The sequence below is a fragment of the Hyperolius riggenbachi genome, unplaced genomic scaffold (genome assembly GCF_040937935.1).
Source record: "Hyperolius riggenbachi isolate aHypRig1 unplaced genomic scaffold, aHypRig1.pri scaffold_212, whole genome shotgun sequence".
Lineage (NCBI taxonomy): Eukaryota > Metazoa > Chordata > Amphibia > Anura > Hyperoliidae > Hyperolius > Hyperolius riggenbachi.
The window spans coordinates 89,907-114,507 of record NW_027152423.1 but is presented as its reverse complement, the minus strand read 5'-3'; the positions used below and the strand labels follow the sequence as shown (position 1 = coordinate 114,507).

Genomic DNA, 24,601 nt, shown 5'->3' with positions numbered 1-24,601 from the left:
TCATAATAATCACTTCTATAGATACTTTGAATAGTGGTAATCATTAACAAGCTATTTCCCATCCCCTTCTTGCAGCTCTGACACTGTAGTTGCCATTGTCAGGTTTTGGTGCGCCATATCAGTTGTTATGTATAGAGTGCTTGGGGGGCCCCATTGTAAAACTTGCATCGGGCCCCACAGTTCCTTAGCTATGCCATTGTGTTCAGCTACTAGTCATGGCGAGCCAGTCACTGCATCTTAGACACCTGTGCCACGTGCAGCTTATAATGTTGGGTAACATGAAAGTATCTTGCATTCCCATAACTCAGTAATGCAGATATGTACAGCATTATTAATCAGTGTCCTCTTTACAGACATTTTAAGCCGACTTAAAAAAAGATGGTCCCCTACTTACAAACAGGATTTGTCATGGGCAATTATTTAAATACGTTGTTTGTAAATTTAATTTGTTTGTAAGTTGAGTCCTATGTTTAACAGGTAAAATCAGGTAAAAGATGAGGACATATAGTATAAACAGTTTTTTTTTATTGTTTTCAATAATTTTTCAAAGTGTTTTAAACTACTTATAACAGTTTGTGCAATACTGTAACATTTAACAACAAGAATATGTAATAAAAAAACATACTGTATATTTTGTACATGAAGACAACTTTGTATCTGAAACGTTGTAACTTGAGTTGTTTATAAGTAGAATGTATGAGTACGCAAACCCTTTAACTGACCCCCAGAATGTCACTGAATGCCTGGTAATGACATATTAATCCATCGTTTAGGAATCAGTGAGGATCGGTGGCGTAGAGGATTATGGCGTTTACAGGTGATATCTGATATGTGTTGGAGAGTTGTTGTCACATTGAAGAGTCATTTCTTGCTGGTAATCGTCAGGAGATCTATGTAGATCTGTGAAGGGAAAGCAGTGTAAATACAGAAAAACACGAGGTGACATCAGCATGCAGCAGCCCCTCTACATGATGCTGGAGAGGAAGATCTGTGCACTGGGAGGATATTGGTAAATGTGATTAATATGAAACTATAGCCAATATGGGTTTCAGTTTAAGATTTTAATAGAGCTGTATAGCTTCAGCCAGGTCTGTAATACCGGCGTCTGGGGAACACAGAGGCAGTTCATGAGGCAGAGAGCACGCCTCCCGGTCCCACCCCCCAACTGCCTTTTGTTCTCTTTAACCACTAGAGGACAGTAGGCTTTACCCCTCCCCCCAAGTGACCCCCCTCCTTTTCTGCCCACCAGCAGAGTTTTCTGTTGGTGGGCTCTGATCCCTGCCACCCTGTTTGTTTATTTTTTTTATTTATGTTGAGGTTTTTTGTAAATAAATGTAACTTTTTTTATATTTTATTTTATAACACTCCACCCCCTACCTCCCCCGCCAGCCAATCACTCTTGTGCCTCCCAGGGGGACAGCCGTGTCACACGGCTGTCTCCAGTACAGCGCTGCCTGCCGTAGATCGCAGCGCTGTACAGTGTAAATAAACGCCAGTGTTGCCATCTACCAGTCTCCTAGCAGTGATCACAGCTGGGAGACTGATGATGGAGCAGAGCGCCGTCATTCAAGTGGAGATGCGCGCACATTGGCGCGCACGTTCTCCAGCAAAACCTCCCCTAGGACTTTACGCCAATTGGCGTTGAGCGGTCTTGGGGCTGCCGCCGCCTCCATGCCAATGGGTGTGGAGTGGTCTTAAAGCAGTTAAATTCACTTTTTCTACTACGTTTTCTCGCGGTAGACGATTTTTTATCTTCTATTTAAAATAACTTTTCACCACTCTACAATTGACAAAGTACCAAACATAGGTGAATAAGTACTGTAACTGTTAGAATTATTCTGAACATTTTCTTGCTTGCTGGTAGTTGATGAGCATGAATTTCACATAATTGTTTTTTTCGTATCGCAATTTGTAAGGGGCAAACACACAGGCATGCGTAGTTGCATACAAATCGTGCACATATTTTCACATACATTTTTTCATACATTACGTGACAGTACATCTTTGTTTGGTTAGAGCAGCACAATGTAAAAAACAAAAACAGAAAAACATAGAGAAAATGTGCAGTGTCTGAAGAATTGTCCGAAATAGTTTTGCACATACAATGCGAGCAAAGAAGTGCACTTTGGCCTCAATTCACTAAGATCATGCTGGAGATAATAAGGCAAGAGAAAAGTTACCTCCATACAGTAAGAGAGTTATCCCATCTCTTCATTCCTTACGTTACCTCTTCTGTAGTTAATTTACCTCCTCTGTAGTTATTTTCACATGCAGTTAATAAACAGCCTGTCTTTAACTGTGGAGTTATTTTAAGGATTGAAGAGTTAACTTAAAGACAGAAGAGTTAACTTTAAGTTTGCCTGAGGTAAAATGTTTCCTGAATAGGACATGCCTCATCACCATGGTGACCACTCTAGAAACGTTATTAAAGACAGGAGATAAGCTTAGTGAATTGAGGCCATTATGTGCACCAACATAAACCACCCATTGATTAACCATGCTGACCAGAATTTTTGTTTCAGAGAAAAGTGGAAACCCAAGCAGGATTTCAACACCTCTTCTTTTTCCCGCACCTATTTCCGCATGCACATGGAGACATGGGAAAAGGAAAAAAGCTGCTCATAGACTAAAATTTGGACAGAGAAGCAATTGTGCAGATGTGCTCACTAACATGGCATTTCCGTCAAACCGACTAACGATCAAAATGTCAACATCAGAATTAGTGTTGGGCGAACACCTGGATGTTCGGGTTCACGAACGTTCGCCGAACATGGCCGCGATGTCGGGTGTTCGCGCCGAACTCCGAACATAATGGAAGTCAATGGGGACCCGAACTTTCGTGTTTTTTAAAGCCTCCTTACAGGCTACATACCCCAAATTTACAGGGTATTTGCACCTTGGGAGTGGGTACAAGATGAAAAAAAATTTAGCAAAAAGAGCTTATAGTTTTTGAGAAAATTGATTTTAAAGTTTCAAAGGGAAAACTGTCTTTTAAATGCAGGAAATGTCTGTTTTCTTTGCACAGGTAACATGCTTTTTGTCGGCATGCAGTCATAAATGTAATACATATAAGAGGTTCCAGGAAAAGGGACCGGTAACGCTAACCCAGCAGCAGCACACGTGATGGAACAGGAGGAGGCGCAGGAGGAGAAGGCCACGCTTTGAGACACAACAACCCAGGCCTTGCATGAGGACAAGAAGCGTGCGGATAGCAATTTGCTTTTTGTCGGCATGCAGTCATAAATGTAATACAGATAAGAGGTTCCATAAAAAAGGACCGGCAACGCTAACCCAGCAGCAGCACACGTGATGGAACAGGAGGAGGCGCAGGAGGAGAAGGCCACGCTTTGAGACACAACAACCCAGGCCTTGCATGCGGACAAGAAGCGTGCGGATAGCAATTTGCTTTTTGTCGCCATGCAGTCATAAATGTAATACAGATGAGAGGTTCAATAAACAGGGACCGGAAACGCTAACCCATCACAGATGTTCATTGTTCATGTTACTTGGTTGGGGTCCGGGAGTGTTGAGTAGTCGTTTCCAATCCAGGATTGATTCATTTTAATTTGAGTCAGACGGTCTGCATTTTCTGTGGAGAGGCGGATACGCCGATCTGTGACGATGCCTCCGGCAGCACTGAAACAGCGTTCCGACATAACGCTGGCTGCCGGGCAAGCCATCACCTCTATTGCGTACATTGCCAGTTCGTGCCCGGTGTCTAGCTTCGATACCCAATAGTTGAAGGGTGCAAATGGATTGTTCAACACAGCTACGCCATCTGACATGTAGTCCTTGACCATCTTCTCCAGGCGATCGGTGTTGGAGGTGGATCTGCACGCTTGCTGTTCTGTGGGCTGCTGCATGGGTGTCAGAAAATGTTCCCACTCCAAGGACACTGCCGATACCATTCCCTTTTGGGCACTAGCTGCGGCTTGTGTTGTTTGCTGCCCTGCTGGTCGTCCTGGGTTTGCGGAAGTCAGTCTGTCGGCGTACAACTGGCTAGAGGAGGGGGACGATGTCAATCTCCTCTGTAAAGTCTCCACAGGGGCCTGCTGGTATTCTTCCATTTTGACCTGTCTGACTCTTTCTTCAAGCAGTTTTGGAACATTGTGTTTGTATCGTGGATCCAGAAGGGTATAAACCCAGTAATTGGTGTTGTCCAGAATGCGCACAATGCGTGGGTCGCGTTCAATGCAGTCTAGCATGAATTGAGTCATGTGTGCCAGAGTCCTGCCAGAATCCTCATCATCCTCTTGTGAGCGTTGTGATAGTTGTTGTGATGCATCATAGTCGTCACCTTCTTCCTGGTCTGCTTCTGCTGACCATTCGCGCTGAATTGTGGAAGTCCAACGTGCACCGCTCTGGCCCTCGTCAGTGGTGGCATGAAATTCCTGCTCCAACTCCAGCTGTTCCTCCTCCTCTTCTTCGTCATAGCTGCTGGGGCCAGCGTTTCCTAAAGCAGATGGCCTGATGTTGGTATCATCACGCTGATCGTTTTCTCCTTCAGATTCCCCCAGTTGCATCATGACAGCTGTTTCCTTGATTTTCAACATTGACTTCGTCAGTAAACACAGCAGTGTGTAACGATCGGTGAAGCACAGAGAGGTCTGATTACCGGTGACCTGCAGCGTCACGGGGAATACAGACGTATACCAGATTATATGTGATCTGCAGTATCACCGATAATCCAATATACTAGCTAACCTCCGTTCACCTGAGTAGAGTGTAGTGTTTAGGTGTAACAGTAACACTTAGAGGACAGGGCCTCAGTACAGCAAGACGTACTGTACAGATTCCCTCCGCAACCGTGAGCTCTCCAAGACGGGAGGAGTCAGGCTGCCAGCAGGAAGGATCTTCTGGAAGTAACCCTCAGGCGGAAGGGTCACTAACAGAACAAGGAACCGCCTCCAAGAGTGAGGTCGGTTCTCGAGGTCGGACAAGCCAGGTCGTACACACACGGACAGATAAAGTACAATACAGTAGGCAAAGGCGGAGTCAAAGTACAGGCAGGGTTCGGCAACGGGGTATCAGATATATCGGGGTACAAAATCAGGAGGCAGAAACAGAGTCTAGGAACGAGCCGAGGTTCGGCAACAGAGTATCAGAAATATCGAGGTACAAGGTCAGAGTTCAAGAGAGTAGTCGAGCAGGCAAATTGTCATAACAGATAATCACAATCAAACTAGTACTTTAGCTATCAATATCTAGCTAAGTGTAGGATTACGGCTCCAGCCGGTCCCGGCACACTTAAGGATCTGACTACGGATCTGGGTGCTCCCACATATGTGATCGCAACGCCAGACAAAGCAAGAGTGAACAGCCGGCAGTATATATGCCCCTATGCATCCCCCAGCACCTCCCAGATTGCTGGACCAATGGGGAGCGGAGTAAGAGTCAGCTGACCTGCCTGATCAGCTGACTCTCTCCCGGGTGTCATAAGGCCTGTTTGAGTGCGCGCGCGCGCGTCACTCTAAACCCTGTGGGACTACGAGTCCCAGCCACCGCAGCCCCGCTCAGCGGTGTCTCCGCTGCGGGGACATGTGCGCGAACCGCCGCGTCCAACGCGGCGGTTTCGCCGCGTTGCCCCACCTGCTGCATGGAGGCAGCCGCCTCATGATGTGAAGAGGCGGCTGCCTCTCCGTGTGCTGCGGAAAGAGCCGCCCGCCGCTGGCTCATGGCGGCGGCTCTTCCGCGATTCCTCACAGTACCCCCCCCCCCCCCCGAGGAGTGGACTCCGGACAGCTCCTTCTGGGCTTCTCTGGATGTAAAGCGTGAAATTCCCTTACTAGCTCATCCGCATGCATGCGGTTCCCAGGTACCCATTGCCTCTCCTCAATGCCGTACCCCTTCCAATGCACGAGATACTGTACCGAGTTCTGTACAGTACGTGAGTCTATGATCTTCTCCACCTCATACTCGGGTTGGGCATCGATTAAGACAGGAGGAGGAGGAGTGGGACCCACCTGGGCTGCGGGTTTGAGAAGTGATACGTGGAAAGACCTCACTCCACGCATGCTGGCGGGAAGATCAACGGTATACGTGACATCGTTGATCTTCCTAGTAACTGGGAATGGACCCACGAACCTGGGACCAAGTTTGTCAGAGGGTTGTTTCAGGGTCAGGTGACGGGTTGAAACCCAAACCAAATCTCCTGGTTGAAATTTCCACTCTACCGAGCGTCTCTTATCAGCCTGACCTTTCTGACTCTGAAAAGCTTTAACGAGATTATTCTTGATGGTCCGCCACATGTCTTTAAATGATCTTTGCCAGGCCTCCAAAGCTGGGAACGGAGTGGATGCAACTGGCAAAGGAGAGAATTTAGGCAGTTTACCTGTCACAATCTGAAATGGACAGAAACCCGAGGAAGAGCTCTTCAAGTTATTGTGGGCAAATTCTGCATAAGGTATATATTTACCCAATCGCTCTGTGTCTCGGCAACATAGCACCTCAAAAATTGCTCTAAGGATTGGTTAACCCTCTCCGTCTGGCCGTTTGTCTGCGGGTGGTACCCCGAGGAAAATGACAATTTCATGCCCATTTGGTGACAAAATGCCTTCCAAAATTTCGAAACGAACTGGACTCCCCGATCGGATACTATGTTTTCTGGAATGCCATGCAGTCTGAAGACATGGATGATAAATAAATCGGCCAGTTCCTGGGCCGAGGGGAGTCCTTTCAGAGGCACGAAGTGGGCCATCTTACTAAAACGGTCGACCACCACCCAAATAACTGACATGCCCTCCGATCTCGGAAGCTCTCCCACGAAATCCATGGACAAATGGGTCCATGGTTCACTCGGGGTGGGCAAAGGCTGTAAAGTACCTACAGGTGCCAGGCGGGAGGGCTTGCTTTTCGCGCACACCGCACATTCCCTGACAAACTCCTTACAGTCGGCGGCCAGCGAAGGCCACCATACACATCTGGCCACGAGATCTTGCGTTCTAGACGCTCCCGGATGCCCCGCGTTCTTATGGGAATGAACCATCTCCAAGATCTGGAAACGGAGTGGTAACGGAACAAATAATACCCCGTCCGGTTTCCCTTCTGGGATATCCTGCTGAAAAGGACTCAAAGTCTCTTTCCAGTCCTCCCAAGTCTCGGTGGCGGCTAACACCATACTTCGTGGGACAATGGTCTCGGGAACAGAGGGCTGTGCTGTCTCTGGCTCAAAACACCTAGAAAGTGCGTCCGCCTTGGTATTCTTACTACCTGGCGTATACGTGATCAAAAATGTAAATCTCGAGAAAAATAGCGACCACCGAGCCTGTCTCGGGCTTAACCTTTTAGCCCCCTCGATGTATTCTAGGTTTTTGTGGTCGGTATAAACCGTGATCGTGTGCTCAGCTCCCTCTAGCCAATGACGCCACTCTTCAAAGGCCAATTTGATGGCTAGGAGCTCCCTGTTGCCTATGTCGTAGTTTCTCTCTGCCGGAGAGAACCTTCGAGAAAAATAGGCACACGGGTGTAGTCTACCCTGAAGACCAGAACGCTGGGACAGCACAGCCCCCACCCCGATCTCCGAGGCGTCTACCTCAACAATAAACGGAAACGAAGTGTCCACATGTCTGAGTATGGGGGCTGAGCAGAACAACCCCTTTAACTTAGAAAAAGCCTGTAAGGCCTCGGGAGACCAATGAGTGGTGTCTGCCCCTTTTTTAGTAAGGCTAGTGAGAGGGGCGACAACTGTGGAGTACCCCTTTATAAACCTTCTATAATAATTCGCAAACCCCAAGAACCGTTGCAATGATTTTAACCCCACTGGCTGTGGCCATTCCAGGACTGCAGAAACCTTGGCAGGGTCCATAGACAGACCTGAGGTGGAGATTATATACCCCAGAAAAGCCACCGACGTGACCTCAAAAATACATTTCTCGAGTTTGGCGTATAACCGATTCTGCCTCAGTTTGTCTAAAACCATCCTGACATGGGTTCTGTGTTCCGGGAGGTTGTTAGAAAAAATGAGAATGTCGTCAAGATAGACTAGGACGAACTTCCCCAAGACCTCCCGAAAAACCTCATTGATGAGTTCCTGGAAGACGGCTGGGGCATTACACAAGCCGAAAGGCATCACCCTATATTCGTAGTGCCCATCAGGGGTATTGAAGGCCGTCTTCCATTCATCGCCCTTCCTTATACGCACCAGGTTGTATGCCCCCCGTAAATCCAGTTTTGAAAATATCCTAGCCTCAGTGACCTGTGTGAACAAATCGTCTATAAGTGGTAACGGGTAACGATTCTTCACCGTGATTTTATTGAGGCCACGATAATCAATGCAAGGCCGTAAACCCCCGTCTTTCTTTTTAACAAAAAAGAAGCCTGCCCCAGCGGGTGACCGGGATGGCCTAATAAACCCCTTTGCCAAATTCTCACGGATGTACTCCTGCATGGCGAGTTTCTCGGGACCAGATAAATTATATAAATGGCCTCGAGGAGGCATACAACCAGAACGAAGGTCAATGGGACAGTCAAATGGGCGATGCGGGGGTAATTTATCCGCGGCCTTGGGACAAAACACATCGGCATAATCTGAATACTGTTCCGGTATACCTTCCACCTGTACCTTAGTTAGACCTAATGTTAGTCTCCCCAAACACTGCTGGAAACAATGAGGTGACCATGCTGTCAACTGTCCTGTGGCCCAGTCTATTTGTGGGGAGTGAACCTGCAACCAAGGCATGCCTAGGATTATAGTGGAGGTGGACATGTGTAAAACAAAAAATTGTAACTGCTCCTCGTGCAATACCCCTATGGTGAGCTTCACAACCGGAGTCTGTGACAGGGGACAATTCCGCTGCAAAGGGGAATCGTCAACAGCCGTAACCTGAATGGGGGGTCTCACGGGAGTGAGTAGTAGACCCAACTCCTGAGCAAACTCAAAATTCATAAAGTTAGCCGCTGAGCCGGAGTCAATGAAAGCCTCAGTGGCAACAGACTTATCATCCCATGTGATAGTACAAGGGAGAAGTAATTTTTTCTCTTTAAGGGGTGAAGGTTGTGTGCCCAGGGTGTCACCCCCCACTACTCCTAGGCAGACCCGTTTCCCGCCCTGTTGGGGCAATTTCGCACCCTGTGCCCTGCCTCTGCACAGTATAAGCACAGTTGTTCCGTCATCCTCCGCCTTCGCTCCACCTGGGTCAGTTTTGATCGACCAATCTGCATCGGCTCTGGTGAAGGCAAGGCCGGAGCGGGCGAGACAGGCGGAGATGCTGTTACAGAGGATGCAGCAACCGGTGCCGCATACGAAGTCACCCTGACACGGTGACTACCCCTAGCCTGCCTCTGATGGCGTAGTCTGCGATCTACTCGAATGGCCGATGATATGGCCTCATCAAGAGTCTAGGGCTCGGGTACCGTTAACATTAAATCGGAGACCTCCTCCGTCAACCCAGACAAAAAATAATCCATTAGTGCGAAGTTATCAAATCTGGAGGTGACTGACCACCTGCGGAACTCCGCCGTATAATCCTCGACCGAACCCCTGCCTTGCCGCAAAAGTTTGAGCTTCCGCTCTGAGGATGCAGCAAGGTCAGGGTCATCATAGATTATGGCCATGGCCTTAAAGAATTCCTCTACCGAGGTCAGGGCGGTATCGGTGGGAGACAGGTTATATGCCCAGGATTGGGAGTCCCCAGTCAACAACGTTTTAATAAAGATGACCCGTTGGGTCTCAGTCCCCGAGGATCGGGGTCTTAATTCAAAATATGATAACACTCTACTTCTGAAATTCCGGAAGTCAGACTTGTGGCCGGAAAACTTCTCAGGGACAGGCAGACGTATGTCATCACTAGGAGGGGATCGCACTGAATCAACTGATGTCTGGAGGGTTCTCACGGAGCCGGATAAGGCATCAATTAAGGCTTTGTGCTGGCCTAGTGCTTGGTGAATGCTATCCACCGAAGTGGCAAGCATAGTCAGAGGATCAGTGCGTTCCATCAGTTGTTTTGGTCTGGCGTTCTGTAACGATCGGTGAAGCACAGAGAGGTCTGATTACCGGTGACCTGCAGCGTCACGGGGAATACAGACGTATACCAGATTATATGTGATCTGCAGTATCACCGATAATCCAATATACTAGCTAACCTCCGTTCACCTGAGTAGAGTGTAGTGTTTAGGTGTAACAGTAACACTTAGAGGACTAGGCCTCAGTACAGCAAGACGTACTGTACAGATTCCCTACGCAACCGTGAGCTCTCCAAGACGGGAGGAGTCAGGCTGCCAGCAGGAAGGATCTTCTGGAAGTAACCCTCAGGCGGAAGGGTCACTAACAGAACAAGGAACCGCCTCCAAGAGTGAGGTCGGTTCTCGAGGTCGGACAAGCCAGGTCGTACACACACGGACAGACAAAGTACAATACAGTAGGCAAAGGCGGAGTCAAAGTACAGGCAGGGTTCGGCAACGGGGTATCAGATATATCGGGGTACAAAATCAGGAGGCAGAAACAGAGTCTAGGAACGAGCCGAGGTTCGGCAACAGAGTATCAGAAATATCGAGGTACAAGGTCAGAGTTCAAGAGAGTAGTCGAGCAGGCAAATTGTCATAACAGATAATCACAATCAAACTAGTACTTTAGCTATCAATATCTAGCTAAGTGTAGGATTACGGCTCCAGCCGGTCCCGGCACACTTAAGGATCTGACTACGGATCTGGGTGCTCCCACATATGTGATCGCAACGCCAGACAAAGCAAGAGTGAACAGCCGGCAGTATATATGCCCCTATGCATCCCCCAGCACCTCCCAGATTGCTGGACCAATGGGGAGCGGCGTAAGAGTCAGCTGACCTGCCTGATCAGCTGACTCTCTCCCGGGTGTCATAAGGCCTGTTTGAGTGCGCGCGCGCGCGTCACTCTGAACCCTGTGGGACTACGAGTCCCAGCCACCGCAGCCCCGCTCAGCGGTGTCTCCGCTGCGGGGACATGTGCGCGTACCGCCGCGTCCAACGCGGCGGTTTCGCCGCGTTGCCCCACCTGCTGCATGGAGGCAGCCGCCTCATGATGTGAAGAGGCGGCTGCCTCTCCGTGTGCTGCGGAAAGAGCCGCCCGCCGCTGGCTCATGGCGGCGGCTCTTCCGCGATTCCTCACACAGTGGTATGGTAATGCTGACTGAAGAGTTGTCACTGCTCACAAGCAACGTGGATTGATAAAAATTTTGGAGGACTTGGCAGAGGTCCAACATGTTGGCCCAATCGGATCCACAGAAGCTTGGCAGCTGTCCGGATGCGCCTCGGTACTGCGCCGTCATGTACTGGACCACTGCACTCTTCTGCTCGCAAAAGCGGGCTAGCATGTGCAGCGTAGAATTCCAGCGCGTAGGGACATCACACAGCAAGCGATGGTGGGGGAGATTGAAGCGCTCCTGCATCTTGGCGAGTGCCCCCGAAGCAGTACTGGAATTTCTGCAATGTTTGGCCACTCGTTGCACCTTCAACAGAACATCGGCCACGCCTGGGTATGTCCTCAGGAACCGCTGAACTACTAGGTTCATCACGTGCGCCAGGCAAGGGATGTGTGTCAGCTTAGCCAACCTTAAAGCGCGAATGAGATTACTCCCATTATCACACACAACCATGCCCGGTTTCAGGTCCAGCGGTGCCAGCCACAAATCCGTCTGTTGCTTTATTCCCCTCCAAATTTCCTCCCCTGTGTGCTGCTTATCCCCAAGGCAGATCAGCTTCAGCAACGCTTGCTGACGCATGCCAACAGCTGTGCTGCACTGCTTCCACGATCCTACTGCTGCTGGGTTAGTTTTTCCGGATGAGGTACAGCTTTGAGATGCGTTGGAGGAGAAGGAGTCAGAGAGGTAGGTGCTGCTGTTGTTATCCAGTGGGAGGGACGGCGGTGCAGTTGTTTGCGGCGTGGGCAACACCCGCGCCATAGCAGGTGAGGAATCGCTGCCAGGCTCCACAAGGTTTACCCAGTGCGCGGTAAGGGAGATGTATCGACCCTGGCCGAACGCACTCGTCCAGGTGTCAGTGGTGAGGTGAACCTTGCAGGCAACGGCATTCTTCAAGCTTCGGGTTATTTTGCTGACCACGTGCTTATGCAACTCAGGCACTGCAGAGCGCGCAAAGTGGTAGCGGCTGAGAACCACGTAACGTGGGATGGCCGCTGACATCATGCCCTTGAAGCTGTTTGTCTCCACCACTCGATATGGCAGCATTTCGTAGGCCAGAAGCTTGGCTATGCTGGCTGTTATTGCCACGGCCCGGGGGTCATTTGCTGGCTATTTCCTCTTGCGCTCAAACATCTCCGAGACAGACAACTGAACCGTAGGGCTGCACACTGAAGGGCTGTTGGTTGTTGTGTTTGATGAAGACTGGGAGACCTCAAGAGCACTATTCCGGAAAGTGACAGTGTCAGCGTCGTCTGATGTTTGTGAATGTTGTTGTGAACCACGCAATGGCTGGGCTACTGCTGCTGCTGAGGAGGGTCTGGTGGTGAGTCTGGTGACCCCAAGGGAGGCAGTGTTGCTGGTACCCTGTCCTGGCGCCCACAGAGTGGGATGTTTGGATACCATGTGGCGGGTCATGCTGGTGGTGGAGAGGTTGTTAATATTTTTTCCCCTGCTCAGGCGGGTCTTGCACACCTTGCAAATCACCATGGTACCATCCTCACTGCAGTCTTCAAAGAAAGGCCAGACTTTGGAGCACCTGCCTTGCTGGCGATTTCTGTTTGCGCCTCTTTTGCGTCTCACTTGAACTTCCACGCTTGTGGTGCCTGAAATTTCGCGCCGCCTACCTTGTGGCACAAGGCGAATTCGTGCAGCAGTGGGTTCTTCAACAGACTCATCTGTGCTGCTGCTACGACGGCGATGTTCTCCTTCACATACAAAATCTGGGTCTCTGTCAACATTGTCCATACCCTCCTCCTCTTCCACTTCCTCAAACTCGTCATATGTGATTGTGGGCCGCCGCCGTGGAGTAGAGCTCCCCAGAACAACCTCTGCGCAGCTCACTCCAACGTCGTCTTCCAGATCTTCTCGGCCAACCTCCTGCAATTGAAACCCCTCCTGCCCAACTTGCTCTGGGATTTGGGTTTCAAAGTCCTCGGACTCGCCTTGCATTTTAGTGCGCGGTGCATTTCCCACACTAAATGGTTGTGAATCCGGGCACAAAATTTCGGGCTGTTCCATTGACCTTTGAAAGGTGGAAGTTTGTTGGGCTGGGAATAGCTCCTGCGAATACCCCATTGTGTCCTGAGGAAATTCTTCGGACTGGTTATTTGGCAGTTGTGTGCGTGGTGTCGCTGCCGGTTGTGTCAGCTTTGTGCCCACTGGCTCCTTGTAACTGGCTGAGGACTCGGACCTCGTGCGTGATGTGCTGGTGCTGCTTAACCCACTGCTGGACGCTTGAGAGGTCATCCAATTAATTATCTGGTCCTGTTTTTTTTATTTGTGAGGGTTGATTTCCTGGACAACATGGGCGGTATTGAGTGGGTTTTCTTCGGTGCTCCACTGTGACCTGTACGTGAACCGTCAGGGGAAACACCTCTTCCCTTGCCCCTCCCTCTTTCACAGGATTTCTTCTTCATTTCACTTATCCTTAAAGTACACGCTGACTGGCAGCAGTACAGTTGCAGTACAGAAATGCTATACAGTGGCGGACGAGCGGTGTACTACTATTCCCAGCAGCGACACAGAACACAATGCTATACAGTGGTGGGTGAGCGGTGTACTACTGTTCCCAGCAGAGACACAGAGTGGCAGTAAACACAATGCTATACAGTGGTGGCTGAGCGGTGTACTACTGTTCCCAGCAGCGACACAGAGCACAATGCTATACAGTGGTGGGTGAGCGGTGTACTACTGTTCCCAGCAGAGACACAGAGTGGCAGTAAACACAATGCTATACAGTGGTGGCTGAGCGGTGTACTACTGTTCCCAGCAGCGACACAGAGCACAATGCTATGCAGTGGTGGGTGAGTGGTGTACTACTGTTCCCAGCAGCGACACAGAGCACAATGCTATACAGTGGTGGGTGAGCGGTGTACTACTGTTCCCAGCAGAGACACAGAGTGGCAGTAAACACAATGCTATACAGTGGTGGCTAAGTGGTGTACTACTGTTCCCAGCAGCGACACAGAGCACAATGCTATATAGTGTGGGTGAGCGGTGTACTACTGTTCCCAGCAGCGACACAGAGCACAATGCTATACAGTGGTGGGTGAGTGGTGTACTACTGTTCCCAGCAGAGACACAGAGTGGCAGTAAACACAATGCTATACAGTGGTGGCTGAGAGGTGTACTACTGTTCCCAGCAGCGACACAGAGCACAATGCTATACAGTGGTGGGTGGGTGAGCGGTGTACTACTGTTCCCAGCAGCGACACAGAGCACAATGCTATACAGTGGTGGGTGAGCGGTGTACTACTGTTCCCAGCAGAGACACAGAGTGGCAGTAAACACAATGCTATACAATGGTGGCTGAGAGGTGTATTACTGTTCCCAGCAGTGACACAGAGCACAATGGTATACAGTGGTGGGTGAGTGGTGTACTACTGTTCCCAGCAGCGATACAGAGCACAATGCTATACAGTGGTGGGTGAGCGGTGTACTACTGTTCCCAGCAGAGACACAGAGTGGCAGTAAACACAATGCTATATAGTGTGGCTGAGCGGTGTACTACTGTTCCCAGCAGCGACACAGAGCACAATGCTATACAGTGGTGGCTGAGCGGTGTACTACTGTTCCCAGCAGAGACACAGAGTGGCAGTAAACACAATGCTATACAGTGGTGGCTGAGCGGTGTACTACTGTTCCCAGCAGCGACACAGAGCACAATGCTATATAGTGGTGGGTGGGTGAGCGGTGTACTACTGTTCCCAGCAGCGACACAGAGCACAATGCTATACAGTGGTGGGTGAGCGGTGTACTACTGTTCCCAGCAGAGACACAGAGTGGCAGCAAACACAATGCTATACATTGGTGGCTGAGCGGTGTACTACTGTTCCCAGCAGCGACACAGAGCACAATGCTATACAGTGGTGGGTGAGCGGTATACTACTGTTCCCAGCAGAGACACAGAGTGGCAGTAAACACAATGCTATACAGTGGTGGCTGAGCGGTGTACTACTGTTCCCAGCAACACAGAGCACAATGCTATACAGTGGTGGGTGAGCGGTGTACTACTGTTCCCAGCAGAGACACAGAGTGGCAGTAAACACAATGCTATACAGTGGTGGCTGAGCGGTGTACTACTGTTCCCAGCAGCGACACAGAGCACAATGCTATACAGTGGTGGGTGGGTGAGCGGTGTACTACTGTTCCCAGCAGCGACACAGAGCACAATGCTATACAGTGGTGGGTGAGCGGTGTACTACTGTTTCCAGCAGAGACACAGAGTGGCAGTAAACACAATGCTATACAGTGGAGGCTGAGCGGTGTACTACTGTTCCCAGCAGCGACACAGAGCACAATGCTATACAGTGGTGGGTGAGCGGTGTACTTCTGTTCCCAGCAGCGACACAGAGCACAATGCTATACAGTGGTGGGTGAGCGGTGTACTACTGTTCCCAGCAGAGACACAGAGTGGCAGTAAACACAATGCTATACAGTGGAGGCTGAGCGGTGTACTACTATTCCCAGCAGCGACATAGAGCACAATGCTATACAGGGTGAGCGGTGTACTACTGTTCCCAGCAGAGACACTGAGTGGCAGTAAACACAATGCTATATAGTGTGGGTGAGCGGTGTACTACTGTTCCCAGCAGCGACACGACTGGGGGGACCCTGGCTAGCCTGGCTGGAGAGAGAACTACCCTGCCTGCCTACCCAAAGCTAAACCCACAGACAAATGACGGAGAAATGACGTGGATCGGGTATTTATTTACCCGAACCACGTGACCCGTTCGGCCAATCAGAGCGCGTTCGGGTCCGAACCACGTGACCTGTTCGGCCAATCACAGCACTAGCCGTATGGCCGAACACCATCAGGTGTTCGGCCAAACTCGAACATCACCCGTACAGGGTGATGTTCTGCAGAACCTGAACAGTGGCGAACACTGTTCGCCCAACACTAATCAGAATTATCAAAAGTCCAAAGTAGGATAGCACACCTTGTTTAACGCATGAAGCAATTTAATGCATAATTCAACACAAGTGTAATAATTGTTTCGGCGCTATAGAGGGTTCCTTTTTCAGAAAACAAGGTGTGCTAGCATACTTTGGACGTTTGCTGATATTGACGGGTGATGTTGCTTTGCACCCTGGTTATGCACCCACCTTTTGGGAAAGGTGTTCCACTCCAAACGTGCTACTTGAACATCAGAACTATGATCAGCCATAACACTGCCTGGAGATGTGATGGTATGGACTATCAGGACATTGTCAATCATTTCCTGGGATAAAACTGGTGACTTGCGTTTATTAACCTCCCTGGCGGTTTAATTATTTTGCCAGGGAGGCTGCAATGTGGGTTTTTTTGAATAAAAAAAAAAATATTTCATGCAGCCAACTGAAAGTTGGCTGCATGAAAGCCCACTAGAGGGCGCTCCGGAAGCGTACTTTCGATCGCCTCCGGCAATCGAAAGTAACAAGATAGGCCGCAATGAGCGGCCTATCTTGTTTCGCTTTCCTCGTCGCCATGGCGACGAGCGGAGTGACGTCAGAGCCGCCCAATCCAGCCCCTAGCGCCGGCCGGAACTGTTTGTTCCGGCTGCGCTGGGCTCGGGCGGCTGGGGGGACCCTCTTTTGCCGCTGCACGCGGCGGATCGCCGCGGAGCGGCGGCGATCGGGCAGCACACGCGGCTGGCAAAGTGCCGGCTGCGTGTGCTGCTTTTTTCAGAATGTAAATCGGCCCAGCAGGGCCTGAGCGGCGACCTCCGGCGGCATACCCCGAGCTCAGCTCGGGATTACCGCCAAGGAGGTTAAATAACCTTGAGGGACAGATATGTTGTTAGTATGATATGTGGTGTTACTAACCATTAGTGATGCTCATCTGAGCTAGGATATCCGAGTTACTCGGATATCCTAGCTCTTTTTTCACAATTCGAGCTCGAATACCGAGCTTGAATAGTATTAGCTATCCGGGCTGTGCTATCCAAGCGCACCCGGATAGCAAGCAGCTATCCGGAGATATCCTAGCTATCCGAGCTCGGATAGCGTCACGAGCTCGGACAGCATCACCACAGGCGTCACCTCGAGTCCTCAAGCGAATCAGAGGGCTCCCAGCCCTCTGACTGCAGCCAATCACAGAGGGGGAGCCTGGCCAAGCCCCCCTCTATAAATACCGGACGCCATCTTGCCTCACTCATCCTGCTTGCAACTTACTGACTGATTGTACTGAGAGACTGCTCCAGTGCTTTTTGTCTGTGTGCAAGTGCATTGCTATTGTTCTAAACCAAGCGTTTTTACACTCCAACACTTGATATTCAACTGTATTGCTTTGTATTGTAGATAGATTGTATTTTAGGCAGTTTAGTTTGTGTGATTACTAGGGACTAGGGGGGGAGACTGTCCCTGGTGCTGCTGCAGGCCTGCAGCCAGCAGCTAGGCCCTGTGCCTAGGCAAGGCAGCCTGCCCTGCTCTGTGCTCTAGTCTCTAGTTACCTTACCTGTGCTCTCACCTGTCCTACTCCTGTACTACTACTACTTCTGTGTTAGATCGATTTGTACTTTATTTTGTAGTTAGCAAGGCCCAGCTTTACTGCTATACCTGTCCTGCTGTATCTGCTCTCTGTAATCTAGTCACACCTGTTCTATTATTTAGCTAGATTCTTCTATTGTTTAGTTAGTAGTACTGTAGTGTACTGTACTCTAGTCTGTCTATAGGGACCGTCCGTCACAGCCTTCCCTAGGGTCTTTGTGTGCGCAGTGCACGTCTGCGCTGTCCGCACCCTCTCGTTAGTGCTACACCCGTCCTATTGTTTATATTACTTCTATTGTGTATTTGCTGACTTGCACTGTAGTCTGTGTATAGGGACACCGTCAGTCAGCGTCAGCTAGGGTCTTTGTGTGCGCAGTGCGCACTCTCTCGTTAGCACTACACCGATCTCTGCTGTAGAGTACATCTGTCCGTCACCTCACACACCCACCACCACCAGTCCCACCCCATTAAAGTACCCCACTTGTCCCACCCGCCTTTACATACATACGTTTTTTTTTTCATTTGTATAATATTAAAAATATACAATGTCTGGCACCGGCAGCCGCGGTTTGGGCAGGGGCAGCAAGGGCATCGCCAACAGAGGAGGTCGTGGGCGTGGCAGCCGCGCCACCGCCACCATGCGCAGTTCTGCGTCTGCACCAGTGGCTATTCCGCCATTAGCCACTGGCCGTGGACGCCTTGGCCGCCCAACAGCTGGGAGTCACGCTGCAGAGACACAGCAGCAGCAGCAGCATGTGGCCCAGATGTTCCTCCCACCGCCAGGTCGTAGCCGTCCTATTGAGGAGAAGGACGCAGACGCTGTGGTGGAACTGATGGTGGATGAGCAGGCCACCATTAGCTCTGGAACCGAGTCATCCACCCCCACCACCACTCCTGTTCGCAAGAGCAGCAGCAGCCACCCAGCACTGCCTGGGGAGCAGGAGGAGGAGGAGGAGTGCAGTTCTCCAGCCCCAGTGGGCGACACCAGCTCCCTGTCACTCAGCACCCTCTTATCCCCAAGCGCAGTGGGGTTATGGAATGCTGTTGCAGCAGAATTGGCGGAGGAAGGAATGCTCATGGGCACTTCAGGGGATGATGCTTTGGACAGTCAGACAGTGGAGACTGTCCATCTGCCCATGCATGCAGAAGGGGAGTTTGGGGGATCCCAGCAGGACATGTTTGCGGAGGGGGAGGATGATGATGACAGGGTGCAGGACAAAGACTGGGTGCCAGGTCCTGGGAGTGGGGATGTCATCAGCTCTGAGGAGGAGGAGGAGGATGCGGCTGTGGGCCTTGCTAGAAGGATCAGCATCGCAGGCATGGGCAGGATCACAAGTGGCATGGTATGCAGGCCTGCTGATCAGGAGACGAGTTCTGCCAGTGCCACCACCAGCCGCACCAAGAAACCCCCCCCCCCCCCAGCCACCACAGGGAGACCAGCGGCAGCAGCACCTTCCAGCTGAAGGGGCAACTTCACCTCCCCAATATGGAATTTTTCACCCTGCCATATTTGGAGTGCAAGTATGCCACCTGCAACCAGTGCCGCAAGCAGCTCAGCAGAGGGAAGGAGCCCTCTGCGTTTGGCACAACATCTCTGGTCAACCATCTTGCAGGGAAACACTTTCACGAGCATGAGGAGTTCGTGAAGTTGAAGAAAGCTGGCAGTGGCAGACCCGCCACCACTGCGAAGCCGTCAGCAGCAGCCACCCGCCCTCCTCCACCTCCTCCAGCAGCACCAGCAGGAGTGCATCAGCAACGCACTGCTCCTCCTCCCTCTGCAACTCCTGCCGCTGACACTGAGGCCTGTTCTGGCAGCCATTCCTCAGTGGCCTCCTCTGCTCCCTCCACTGATTCCCGTGCCAGCAAAAGGCGTCGCCAGACCCTGCTCAGCAACACCTTCCAGGGGGTGGTCAGGGTTCTGCCTCCCAGCAGCCGTCGCGTGCGTCAGCTGAACGGCTTGCTGGCACGGGACATGTGCTCCTAACTCCTGCCTTATTCCCTTGTGCAGGAGGGGAGCGACATGCGTGCGCTCCTGATGTGTGCAGCCCCCGATTGGCCAATCCCCAGCTGACATTTTTTCGCACGCACGGCCATCCCTGCACTTCACCGCTCTGTGATGGCCAATGTCGGGAGAGAGCTGGAGCACGCGGTGGGTCAACTCAACGGGTCCACATCACCATGGACTCGTGGAGCAGCCAGTTTGGGACAGGCCGCTATCTGTCCTTCACCGCGCATTGGGTCAGCTTGGTGGAAGGGGGTGAGGAGGGGGGAGCAGCATCGGGCACTGTCAGAGCAGCAGCACCAACAACGCAGTGGGTGGTGCCATCATGCAGGGTCAGCGGAACAGCAGCAGGTTCCTCTGATCCGCTTCCATCCTCCGGCACACCAGCCCAAACCCCCCGCCTCAGCAGCAGCGTGAAGCCCCACCACTGCCAAGCACTGCTGGAATTGGTCAGCCTGGGGAAGACCAAACTGACGGCGAACCACGTCCTGGCCAAACTCCGAGAGCAGGAGAGGAATTGGCTGACCCCCAGAGGCCTCAGAGTTGGAGAGGTGGTGTCCAACAATGGGGCAAACCTGGATGCTGCCATCAGCAGGGGAGACCTGACCCACATCCCCTGCCTGGCGCACGTCCTGAACCTGGTAGTCCAAAAGTTCCTGCGGACCTACCAGGGGATGGACCAACTCCTTGAGGCAGTAAGGAAGGTCGTGCGCCATTTCTGGCTCTCACCTGCAGCCGTAGCGAGCCTGGAAGAGGTGCAGAAGGAGCTGCACCTGCCACAGCACCGGCTCATGATCGATGTTCCAACTTGCTGGAATTCCACCCTGGCGATGTTGGAGCGTCTGGTTGAACAGAGGCAGGCTGTCAGCCAGTACCTTGCACATGCAACAGTTGCCTCCATCACTGCAACTGGGCGTGCCTACACCAACTAGTGTTGGGCGAACAGTGTTCGCCACTGTTCGGGTTCTGCAGAACATCACCCTGTTCGGGTGATGTTCGAGTTCGGCCGAACACCTGACGGTGCTCGGCCAAACCGTTCGGCCACATGGCCGAACTAAGAGCGCATGGCCGAACGTTCCCCGAACGTTCGGCTAGCGCTGTGATTGGCCGAACGGGTCACGTGGTTCGGGCCCGAACGCGCTCTGATTGGCCGAACGGTCACGTGGTTCGGGTAAATAAATACCCGAACCACGTCATATCTCCGCCATTTGTCTGTGGGTTTAGCTTTGGGTAGGCAGGCAGGGTAGTTCGCTCTCCAGCCACGCTAGCCAGGGTCCCCCCCAGTCATTGTGTGTCGCTGCTGGGAACAGTAGTACACCGCTCACTCAGCCACACTATATATAGCATTGTTTACTGCCACTGTGTACCTCGCTCAGCCACGCTATATATATAGCATTGTGTTTTCTGACACTCTGTGTACACGGCTTAGCCTGACTAATATAGCATTGTGTGTACTGCCACTGTGCACCTCGCTCAGCCACGCTATATATAGCATTGTGTGTACTGCCACTGTGCACCTCGCTCAGCCACGCTATATATAGCATTGTGTGTACTGCCACTGTGCACCTCGCTCAGCCACGCTATATATAGCATTGTGTGTACTGCCACTGTGCACCTCGCTCAGCCACGCTATATATATAGCATTGTGTTTTCTGACACTCTGTGTACACGGCTTAGCCTGGCTATATAGCATTGTGTGTACTGCCACTGTGCACCTCGCTCAGCCACGCTATATATAGCATTGTGTTTTCTGACACTCTGTGTACACGGCTTAGCCTGACTAATATAGCATTGTGTGTACTGCCACTGTGCACCTCGCTCAGCCACGCTATATATAGCATTGTGTTTTCTGACACTCTGTGTACACGGCTTAGCCTGACTAATATAGCATTGTGTGTACTGCCACTGTGCACCTCGCTCAGCCACGCTATATATAGCATTGTGTTTTCTGACACTCTGTGTACACGGCTTAGCCTGGCTATATAGCATTGTGTGTACTGCCACTGTGCACCTCGCTCAGCCACGCTATATATATAGCATTGTGTTTTCTGACACTCTGTGTACACGGCTTAGCCTGACTAATATAGCATTGTGTGTACTGCCACTGTGCACCTCGCTCAGCCACGCTATATATAGCATTGTGTTTTCTGACACTCTGTGTACACGGCTTAGCCTGACTAATATAGCATTGTGTGTACTGCCACTGTGCACCTCGCTCAGCCACGCTATATATAGCATTGTGTTTTCTGACACTCTGTGTACACGGCTTAGCCTGGCTATATAGCATTGTGTGTACTGCCACTGTGCACCTCGCTCAGCCACGCTATATATAGCATTGTGTTTTCTGACACTCTGTGTACACGGCTTAGCCTGACTAATATAGCATTGTGTGTACTGCCACTGTGCACCTCGCTCAGCCACGCTATATATAGCATTGTGTTTTCTGACACTCTGTGTACACGGCTTAGCCTGGCTATATAGCATTGTGTGTACTGCCACTGTGCACCTCGCTCAGCCACGCTATATATAGCATTGTGTTTACTGCCACTCTGTGTACACCGCTCAGCCAGACTATATAGCATTGTGTGTACTGCCACTCTGTGTACACCGCTCAGCCAGACTATATAGCATTGTGTGTACTGCCACTCTGTGTACACCGCTCAGCCAGACTATATAGCATTGCGTACTCTGCCAGTCAGTGTGTATATTGCTGGGATCAGTAATACTCCACTCACCGCCAACCACTATATGAGCTCACCATGAGTTCCTCAGAGACCTCCGCTGTGAGCAGCACTCCCAACAACAGCAACAGCCAACGCCCCACGCAAGCTATAACATCCACTACAGCAGCCAGTGGTCAGCAGCGGCCCTCTCCGGAGGAGAATGTTGTGTCCATCGGTCCGTCGCCAGAACGATTAATGAGGGCTGCCATTGAGGAGATGATGGGGCCTGATGTGGAGGAGGAGGTCGGGCTCAGGCCAGCATCCCAAGTTAATGTTGAGGACGATGAGGGGTCTGTGTCTGGGGATGTTGGGGTGGCAGAGGTGGTGGGTGGGTCAGACTCAGGAGAAGAGTTGTATGATGAGGATGATGATCGGGACCATCTGTATGTGCCTCAGAGTCCGACCCCGGAAAACATGTTGTATCGTGTGTTTAGGTACTAAAATCTGCGTTCCCACTTCCCAGTACTGCCTGCAGTGCCCGGGTCCACGGATCCATATAATTTTTTGGGCAGCACTATCAAACTGTGGTATTATGAGTGAGTTGCCATGGTCCTTCTGTGCTGCCTGTCACACTCACCGTCTGTCTGCAGATGGATTGTTCAACACAGCTACGCCATCTGACATGTAGTCCTGGACCTTGACCATCTTCTCTAGGCGATTGGTGTTGGAGGACATGGAACTGCCCGATTGCTGTTCTGTGGGCTGCTGCATGGGTGTCAGAAAATGTTCCCACTCCAAGGACACTGCCAATACCATTCCCTTTTGGGCACTAGCAGCAGCTTGTGTTCTTTGCTGCCCTCCTGGTCCTCCTGGGTTTGCTGAAGTCAGTCTGTCGGCGTACAACTGGCTAGAGAAGGAGGAGGATGTCAATCTCCTCTCTAAAGTCTCCATCCTCAAGGGCCTGCTGGAATTGTTCCATTTTTGACCTGTCTGACACTTTCTTCAATCAGTTTTTTAACATTGTGTTTGTATAAACTGGGTATAAACCCAGTAATTGGTGTTGTCCAGATTCCAGAATAATGAATAATAATGAATAGTGAATAATGCGCGGGCCGCTTTCAATGCAGTCTAGCATGAATTGAGCCATGTGTGCCAGAGAGTCCTGCCAGACTCCTCTATCTTCATGTTCTTGTAAGAGTTGTGATTGTTGTGATGCACCATATTCGTCACCAGCATCACTTTCTTCCTCTTCTGCTGTCCTTTCCCGCTAAATTGTGGAAGTCCAACGTGCACCGCTCTGTCCCTCGGCAGTGGGGGCATCCAATACCTGCTCCAACTCCAGCTGTTCCTCGTCCTGTTCTTTGTCATAGCTGGGACCAGCGTTTCCTGAGGCAGGTTGCCTGATGTTGGTATCATCACGCTGATCGTTTTCATCTTCAGAATCCCCCACTTGCATCATGCCAGCGGTTTCCATCTTCAACATTGATTTCTTCAGTAAACACAGCAGTGGTATTGTAATGCTGACTGTAGAGTTGTCACTGCTCAGTCACGCAACGTGGATTGCTCAAAATTTTGGAGGACTTGGCAGAGATCCAACATGATTGCCCAATCAGATCCACAGAAGCTTGGTAGCTACTAGCTGCTGGAATGCGCCTCGGCACTGCGCAAAAGCGTGCTAGCATGTGCAGCGTAGAATTCCAGCGCGTAGGCAGGGACATCACCCAGCGAGCGATGGTGCGCTGGATTGAAGCGCTCCTGCATCTCTTGGTGAGTCCTTCAGAAGCGGTACTGGACTTTTAACAATGTTTTTTTTTTTTTCCTTCAACAGAAGATCTGCCACGTTGGAGTGAGGAGGACGCCGCCGACCCCGACACCAAGCTGAACCCCGGCGAACTCCAAGCAGAGGATCTTCAGGAACCCTCAAGGCTTTGAGCAAGCTGAGGAGGATCAGCAGTCCCGACGAGACCTCTCCTCATATGCGACTGAGTGCAGTGGAGCTCCCCAGAACAACCTCTCAGTTGTCACTTTGTCACTGGTCACTTTGTCACTTGTCATTTTGTCACTTGTCACTTTGTCACTTGTCACTTGTCACTTTGTCACTTGTCACTTTGTCATTTTGTCACTTGTCACTTTGTCATTTTGTCACTTGTCACTTCTCACTTTGTCACTTGTCACTTTGTCATTTTGTCACTTGTCACTTTGTCATTTTGTCACTTTGTCATTTTGTCACTTTGTCACTTTGTCACTAGTCACTTTGTCACTTGGTCACTTGTCCAGATGATCTCGGTACACCTCCTGAGATTCAAATTCCTGCACACATTGCTCTGGGATTTGGGTGTGATGAATGATGCATCTAAC

At 50.9% G+C, this 24,601-nt stretch overlaps 1 protein-coding gene across 1 annotated transcript in view; it reads right to left on the bottom strand.

Moving 5' to 3' along the window:
• Positions 1–632: 632 nt before the first annotated feature.
• Positions 633–24,601, bottom strand: part of LOC137543819 (uncharacterized) — a gene marked incomplete at its 5' end in the record, with an annotated part of 108,782 nt that continues 84,813 nt past the window's right edge. Inside the window, one exon of the mRNA XM_068264904.1 lies at positions 633–900. The remainder of the gene's footprint in view (positions 901–24,601) is intronic.